Source organism: Poecilia reticulata, chromosome 7 (assembly GCF_904066995.2).
Source record: "Poecilia reticulata chromosome 7, P_reticulata-male-v2, whole genome shotgun sequence".
Lineage (NCBI taxonomy): Eukaryota > Metazoa > Chordata > Actinopteri > Cyprinodontiformes > Poeciliidae > Poecilia > Poecilia reticulata.
In genome coordinates, this window is record NC_088836.1 from 6,464,935 (window position 1) to 6,474,621 (window position 9,687).

Genomic DNA, 9,687 nt, shown 5'->3' on the forward strand with positions numbered 1-9,687 from the left:
AAAGGAGGGCATTCAGTTCATCCAGCAGCCTTGACAGAGAGATAAAGGTCTGCCTGGGTGTACTGTCAGAGACACGGACAGGTGGACCTCCTGACATGCTGTGCACAAACCTAAACTGCAACAAAAATGCACAGAAGCGGTGGAAGTCAACATTGTGTCAGTGCCGAGTGAAGACACTTTAGACGGGACTGGATTTGGTCCAATTCCCAAGTAAACACTTTTAAACAGATGAAGGCAAAGAAGACAAAATGTTTTTTCTGGATATACAAATATAAAAACACTCAGTAAAGAAGACCTTGTTCGTGATAAATAATATAGCTGTGAGTGAAGCAACACAGGGACCGGCTGTAGTTTCAGTTCAAAATTCAATAACATATTTCTTAGAATCAGTCGTTTTCTGAGCACAACTCTAGCTCTGGCTTCTAAATGTCATTTTAAAGCTACTGAGATGATGGCTAATGACTATGAATTATGACAAAACTCTTCTTTAATAAGAAACTTCTCCATTATTATATGATATTTCTATTGGTTTGTAACAAATCATCAAGACAGCAAAAATGTTCTGTATTTGGATTGATAGCAGACGTTTTTTTTTGTGTGTGTGTGTTATTTGGTCACAGCTCCAACTAGGCAAGTAGAACAATTAGTCTGCTTGCATTTCTCATCTAAGGGCAGATTGCAGTGAAATAATACCTCTGTTGCATACTCTATTTAATGTTCATTAGGGCAACCATGTAGGAATATCAGACCACTATAAGGAGAAAAACAACACACACACACACACACACACACACACACACACACACACACGCACACACACACACACACACACACACACACACACACACACACACACACGCACGCACGCACGCACACACACACGCACGCACGCACATACACACACACACACACACACACACACACACACACACACACACACACACACACACACACACACACACACACACACACATGTTTGTGTGGTTATATTTGTGGGGACTTTCCATTGACTTTTATTCATTTCTACAGCCTAAACCTTACCCTCATCCTAACACTAATCAAAACTCAACTCACATCTTAGTCCTAAATCTAACCCCTGACCCAAAAACAGCGTTCGGTCCCACAAGGAGCAGTGGGTCCCCACAACATAGTATGTGTCAGGAAAATGGTCCCCACAAAGTATTACAAACAAGCACACGCATACAAACACACTGTTAAATTTTGAACCCTGACCTTAATTGAGGTTTAATATTGTTCAGGGGCAAAAGTAGTATACTAATGATAAATTAAATTAAAAAATTAATTTAATATTTTACAATTAAATTAATTGTAAAAAACTAATTTACAAATAAATTTTTTACAAATTAATTTGTAAAAAAAAAAGAAGAAAAGCTGAAAACTGTGTACCACCAAAACCATGCTCTATCACAAATAAAGCTAATTACCTATACAGGTTTTAGCTGGTTATGTACTGATTTGGGGGGGAATAAATACTTTTTCTGAGGAGTTTTGGCTTTGTGTGCGCATTCACACTAGATCATATGCAGTTTACAAAAGATAATTTCAGAAAAAAAAAATCTAGCTGAAGAGAAGAAGGATCAATATATGTACAATATTATTATATTTACTGGAGAAAAGACAGGAATGGGGACCTGGACTTATTCAGTTGAATATAAATTGTGCTAAAGACAAACATTTGTGAAGTGATTTTATCTGATTTTTGCCAACCTGAAGGGGAAGCTGACATAAACAAACCAAGTGATATTGAAGGTCAGTGGAGTGGGCTCCAAAGGCCTGGTAGGGCTCCTTTTTGGGAGTGCTATTGTAAAGCAGGGAAGAGATTAAATTCAAAAATAGAAATAAAACCATAGAGAATTCAGATATGCTGGAGAAACCAAAAGGTTATGGTGACAACTGGGACCAAATATGACTGAAAATCTGGAATATCAGCTTCACAGTCACATGATGGGTGAAATTAATTCACACCAGACACACTAGCTATATTAGAGCAGGAAAACAAACTGCTCTAATATAGCTAACGATAGAAACACGCTCAAATTGTTCATGTTTGCAAAAAAAAACAAAAAAAAACAAGAGAATTCTTTAAATGACACTTTTTCAGATCAGCAGGACTGATCACCTTCAGACATGTTTAGCATAATGCTGGTGGTTAAATAAAACACTGGCTGTGTACTGTACAGTAGTAAAACAAAAGCTCAGTCTAATCTGGATTCACATGCTGTTCCTGCGTGAGGCTACAGCTTGTCGTGTCTGTGGTGTCTGATGGAGGCAGTGGGAAAACCTGGCCTCCGACACCTGCTCCACTCCGTTGCCCCCTCATTAGGCCCACACCAAGGTAAACACGGCTTACTGTGTGTTCCTCAGCACATCCTGGACCTTCAGGGCAGCCAGCCAGATGCATGCTCTTTAGCTGCGTCTGGTTTCAACCTATCGCTGCGAAACCTCAAAATTAAAATTAAAATGAATAGAAATGCAAATTGCTTTTCTTCTTGTCTGCAATAAAAATGCTGAAATGTACAGTAGAAAAGCTTGAGCAGATTCAGAGAAGAAATCAATGCATGAATGTGCCATAACTTCCTCCAGCTGGTCAGTAACAAAACTGGAGTTATGATATTTGGACCTGAAGAAAAACGATCTACGGTTACTCAGCACGCAGCTTCAGTTATTGCAGTCAGAAACTAATCATCAGGCCGCAAAATCTGAGTGATGGACTCAGACCTGAAGCTTCAGAGCCACATAAAGATGGTTCCAAAGTTGGCCTTCTGTCACCTGAAGAGCGTTTCCAGGATTAAAAGACTAATGTCCCAAGATCTCGAGAGAATCATCCATGCACTTATCTTTAGTCGCATTGATTACTGCAATAACATTTTCACAGGTCTACCTTAAGGAAAAATTATAAAATAAAAACAGCTGCAGCTGATCCACAACTCTGCTGCTCATGAAAACCAGGTAGATAGAGCACTTCATCCCAGTCCTAAAGTCCTTCCACTGGCTCCCTGTAGCTCAGAGAATAGACTCTAATATGCCATTGCTAGTTCATAAATCACTCAACAGCTTAGCACCAAAATACAGTGAGGATTTGTTGTTACATTAACCTTCCAGACCACTCAGGTCTTCTGGTTGTGGTTCTGCTCTGTATCCCCAGAACCAGAACCAAACATGGAGAAGCAGCATTCAGCTTCTATGCAAGCATACAAACATGTATGCTGCTTTGGTCAACACATAAGTCCCATCAATATGGTAAAAAGTGTGTTCATACCTATGAGTAAAATGGTTTTCTTAAGATGGCTTTAATCTGAATAAAACCAAGACTCATTTAAACAAAGCAAAACATCTTTAAATTAAGCCATTTTTAGAAACGGCTGGAATCAGGAGTTTAGTGGTTGGAATTTTCCTAACAAGCCAAATCTCCAGTGATGTGAGCTTGATAAGATCCAGAACAAAACTAAATGGATTCAACTAAGTGGACTCGTCTGTCTGATATGATGTCATGTTTGAACTTCACCATGGGTTATGCAAAGCTTTATCTGTGGTGTGCTCTGTGTTGTGCTGTCAGATGATGGAAACATGATGAAGCATCAGGATGTGGAGCAAGGACTCTGTGATTAGTTCTTGTTCTCTGACCCGTTTCTGTAGATGTCCAGACTGTGTGGCTCTGAGTGGCACCTCGGACTGAGCAGCTCCTTATCAAATCTGGACCGTACTGTAAGTTTGACCAACAGAAGCGCCTGGAGGGAGAGATAACGCTGTCTTTGGGATATCTGTGGGGTTTTCACCAACTCTCTCTGCATGACCTATTATCCTATATTACAAATGTTCTATTTGTAATATCCCAAATGATGTACTTCTGCAGCAGGATTTAAAAAGCTGAGTCGAAATAATTGAAACTTAATAAGTGATATGTAATGATTTTTTTTTCAAGCTTTGAAATTTTTTGCTACCTTATCATTAAAATAAACATCTGTTGATTTTTGGGGCAGCTTCTTTTTTTCTCATTTTAATCTCAATACAAACAATTAATAACCTGACAGAATCAGAACTGGATTAAATTTGAAAGAATGGAAAAGGACTCGATTTTTCATGGAAGGAAATTTCTTAATGTAAATTAAATGGATTGAATTTTGACTTTATTTTCTTCAATAGCAAGCTGACTGAAGACAGTCAGCAGGGAAAATGGTGCTGTTTGTTGAATATCTGTCATATTTTGACCCTGCTCTTCAGCTTCAGTAAAATGTATTATACTATTTACTATATTAGCAAACAACAAACCTGAAATATGGACTTACTTTACAATTCCACATGTTTGACTTGAACATTGGGCCTGATGTCCTGGTTTATTGCAGTATGTGGGATTTAAAGTTGACAACCAACAAACTGAGGACTATTTATTTATTTATTTATTTATTTATTTATTTATTTATTTATTTATTTTCTGTCTGAAGTCAAAAATGATAAGGTTGAATAGCTGCTTTATCCATATTTTCTATAAAGGGAGCTTTCTTGACAAAAATAAATTCCAGTTAGGAACACATAAATGATTCCTCTTGCAAGCAACTTGCATATTTGAAATGCCCACCAGAGGGCGCAACTACCACAAGTGGAGCAAAAGTGGAGCATGCAGCTTCTGCCTGTAGGGACTAAGTGGAGGGAGACCTCTGATAGATGACCATCAGTTTCTGGAGTTTGCCAGTTTACACCTCCATGTGTTGGATAACACTGTTGCTCTCATCGCCATGCCAACCAACACCAATGCTCTGTTCGTTCCACCTTCTCACTATCATCCTCATCCCCCGGAGCCCCTGTGGGGAAAATGATGTTCAATCTGCAGTGCTGATGAGGGTTATTTATTTATATTTTTTAAAATCATTTCCCTCAGTGACTGTATATCAAAGAAGTACAGGTCACTATTACAGTTGGTAATTGATTTTCTGTTATAAATATAGCAGAATATAACAGGATACCAAAAAGACATTTTGTTCTATATAGATGTGATTTTAAAAGGGAAAAAAAGGAAAAAAACTTCTCAACAAAACCTAAACAATGGCAGAATATAAAGAAACCAAGCTGAAGAACGAGTATGAATATTTATTTGCAATAGCCAGTAATATTATCTGATAAAAACAACTTCTTGTCTTTTCATGTTGGATTCATGTTACCTTAAAAAAAAAAAAAAAAAAAAAAAAACTTCTGTTAAGGTAACAGAAAAATAAAACATTTATTAAATTTAAAATCTTTTTTTTACCTTAAAAATCTTTAAAAACGATTTTCTTAAAAAGACTTTTAAAGGCAAATGAAATCTTTAAAATTGTAAACTCAATGAAGCGTATTTCAACTACATATCCTGCAAGTTTTCTCACAATTTCTATTTTTTTTCAACATTTCATTAACTCCATTCTTCATTTCTTTCATTCTTTCACTAGCATATTCTCTATGTGGCCTACAAAATAAAATATACAAAATAAAATATATACATCTTGTTTTGTTTTGGTATTTATTGTGCTCACTGTTCCCACGTGTCTCTTTCATTCATTTTCACGAACAAAAACGTTCTGCGTTTGCGCCAGCAGGTGGCGGTGTTCTTAAACGCTTCCACCGCTGGGCCACCTCCACATTGAGTTTCTATCTTTGCAGTGATGTCATAACTAAGAAAGTATAAATAGAAAATTCAGACTGCTTCAACCATAGACCCAGAGGGCTCTAACATGTTTAAACTGGTTTATACTGCAGTCATTTACAATCTGTTTATTTAGTGCTATAAAACCAATTTGGCAATGAAAATATCTTTCAAACAAGACTAATAACTCATCCTCTTTGAGAATATCCAGCACAACGTCACAGCGTAACTCAGTGTGAGAGTCTTGTTGCTTATTTTGTTGTTTTGTGAACTTGCAGAATGAATCATCGTTTTTTTGTTCACCCTAACCAGACTCTGCCCTGCGTCGCGCCGGGTGCTGGCCCTGTCGCTCCAGCAGCTGTACTGGTTCAGACTGTACTGGTTTCATTTCTAAAACACCTGGACCGACATAACCTGTCCATGCAGCTCTACCCTCTGAGCAGACCTCAACATGTTCTGTCATGCCTGAGCAGCTAGATAAAGTTTTCTCATTTTTTTTTACTTTCCCTGCCCTGCATGCAGCGTGTAAGCTGACAGGAACACACCCTGACCTGTTGTTAGTGGCAACAACCACTCATTTGCATAGGTTCCTTTTCTCTCTGCCTAGATCTTATTTGAACATGACAAAACAGATTGAAATAATAACCAGACAAAGTGGGTAAATCATTGTTTGCTTCCGTCGGCTAAGATGCCTTCACACAGGATCGTGCAGAAGGAACAGACCTCAGACTAGAGGCACACATGCTCCGACTGGGAAATGAAAGAAGAAGTTCAGTGAAGTTGGCAGAGGTGCAACGTTTACAACCAAACTGAAGAGCAACACAATCTCCAGGATGTTGTGGCAGCAGCTGCATGGCACAGAGGTGTCAGATTACTGCTTCAGATAAGAGATAAAAGAATCTCTCATTAGTACTGAATAAAAACAGGTTGGAATAAACAGCACTGCTGGGAATGATAAATTGCTTCTTCACTAAGTGAATGCACAAAAAATCAATCTTATTTTACCATACAGTGGTGACTGTAAAACATGTAATGTCTTATCTGCATTTGCCCAGGGCTGAGAAAATGGTGCTCAACTTTGGAAGAAAATGTAAGGAAAAGTCATTGACCACAATCATCAATACACCATGTGAGTAAATATACAGCAGGTATGAAAATGACAGAAAATGACATCTCATTGAACGTGCATGCGGAGCCGGCCCAAAGCATAGCGAACTAAGCTGCTTGCCGAGGGCTTCCAAACCATCAGGGACTCCAATAAATGCCTCAGTGTTAGCACAGACCGCTAATCCAAAATGTTTATATCCTGAGAAAGAGAATACCGTTGAATGGTTTCGTTAGAGATCAAATAACGTTTTAAGACTTATTTCGATTTCATTTCAGTGAATTAATAAGTTTACTTTTTTAAAATATACAAACAATGATAACCTTCTTTTTGGCTTATCACAAGGTGTTTTTCAACAAGAAGCAACTAATCGACATCTCAGAAGCTCAAACAAAACTCATCTACAACCTTAAATCCTACATAAGTTTGAAAGGAGACACAAACAGAGCAGGAGCAAAGAGCAGAGAGAGAAACATGAAGTTCAAACTGTCGCTTCGATCGATCACAGTTGGCAACGTGAGACCTTTGGAAAGCAAATCAGATGAACTCAAAGCCCAACAAGGGCTGCGAGATTGGACTGCAGCATTATGTGTTTCACTGAACATGGCTGTAGGATCATATCCCCGACTGCAGTGTTTCTCTGACCGTACAAGCAGACAGAGCGTTAACGAGCAGCAGCAAAGCAAAGGAGGTGGATTAGCAGGGCTTGTGAGTAACAGACGATGGTGTCATCCATGGCATGAAGTGTTGTTTATGTAAATCAGATACTGAAATGTTACCAGTTGGTTTTGTTTCAAATAACTGACCAAGAAGGTTCACCGGTGTTATTTTGGCGACCACTCAGATTCCACCATCAGCTATCATCAACACTTTGTGTGATGTCATCATCATGCTACGTTTCAGACACAACATCATATCTGGGATTTCAGTCATGCCCCTTATATCTGCCACACTTCCAAAATGTCAACAGTTTATAAAAACAAAACAGCGGATTTGGTTTATTGTAATTTCAGAAATTACTTTTTAGGTTGGTTTTCATCTTAGGACTTTTGAATATGGAGTTAAAGTTACAGTTGATCAGGTTATTTTTTTAACCATCATTTACATCTTGGATTTTAACAGATAACCTTTAAATATCACATTGTTGATATGAATATAGTATTTCGTTTAATATTGCCATAAACCTTAAGCATTTTTCTTGGCTGCCTTCTTCACTTGATTTAAAAAAACACTGTCCAGACTGGTTTTGAAAGTGTAATGTCTTATGGCTGTAGGGACAGCTGTCTGTGCTCTCAACATGCATGCTAATGTCAGCACTGACATTGTTTTTATAACTGTAACCATATTACTTCAGTTCTGACCTCAGACCAGCGAGGAAGTGACACAACTGTAACTGAAACTCTTTTGTGTTGAGCAGACCAAACAGCCAAACGGGTCGTTGCATTGTGGAAACACTTTTTAGCCCAATAATGGGGCATTAACACATCACATGGTGAAACTACACTAACTAACCATAATGCAGAAGCAAAGGGTGCAGAAAACATGAGGATAAAGAGAGGAAATAGCAGCAACATACTATGTCACTGACCAAATGCTCACCAGTTTATCAGTTTCTATTAAATGACTGTGTTGGTATTTTGTAATTGGACAGCCTGCAGCGACGTGTTGGGACAATGGCCGAGTGGAATGACATCAGCGGTGACACGTGGAGAACCGCTTGGAATTAAATATCCCATCTCATACAGAGCTTTGTGAGGATTAGCTGGGCTTGTTGTTTGTTTATTTAGGATTGTCTTTTGGCCGTATATGATTTTCGCTTTTAGCGTCAGAAAAAAACAAACAAACACCAAACAGGCTCAGTTGCCAGGTTTTGCTTTTAATACGAGTACCCTGTTGCACATAAACATGTGCTTAAGAGCGCTTAAGATGGTGTTTGTGAATCCACACTGATTAACTAAAAGATAAAAGATAAGCAGCTGTTGGAAAATTTTCTGGTGGCTTCAACATGCGGCCAGGGTTGATGGGCTGTCTAATGAGGTCTCTTATTAGACAAATGGTTCACATTGACAAAAATATGAAATGCATTTAAGCCAAGCATGCTGATTGAAAATAATTTGTAAAAACAAAGCAACTAAATACTAAAATAAAGTGGTCATTTTCCATGGTGCTGTAGACTGAATAGGTGCTGCTGAGGCTGTGGTTGTTGTTATTATTACATCCAGGGTTAGGATGAGAGCAATAGGAGAGGTTAATTAATGTTAAAATTAAACATTTTAGATTTTGCAACAAAAATGACTCAAGTATCTTATTTAAATATGTTTTTAGTCATAATTTGAAATTTGAACACCACATCCAACAAAGTTTGCCTTAATCCTCAGCACTAATAATAAGGAAGCTTTAGAAGAGCCTGCCTGCTTACTGATTTCACCTCTAGATCCTCAGCTCCTCCCCAACGCCGATAAACATTCTGCAAAGTAAAGCATTTCATTTACCCCGCCTCCCTGGAGCAGCCTGTTTTTCTTTACTGTGCCAAGTCTATGTGAAAATTGGTATCTGTCTTCTGCTGGTGAAAACCGAGTGGATCAGTGCCTTTAAGCAGGTCACAGCAACCGAGAAAAACTGTAACATGTATAATAACTGAAAGACGTCGTGCCTCAGAATTAGTGGCTTTAAACACAAAGCGTTACAACAAATGTAGAACAGATTCTTTCAAATCGATATCAAGCTGAGTAATTCAACCAGCTAATAAAAAGTACATTTTGTGTTGGTAAATGAATATGCTGAGAAGCAGCATAAGTATTCTCATGTGTCAGGGTGTGGGCTGTTCTCACATTCTGTGAAGGAGGGCCATCTCTGGTTTTTTTTTTTTATGCTGTGAAATGGGAAACTTTTACCTGTCCCTTCTCCTAACCTGGCTGCCCACAGCGAATGGTGCAGTTGCTCACCT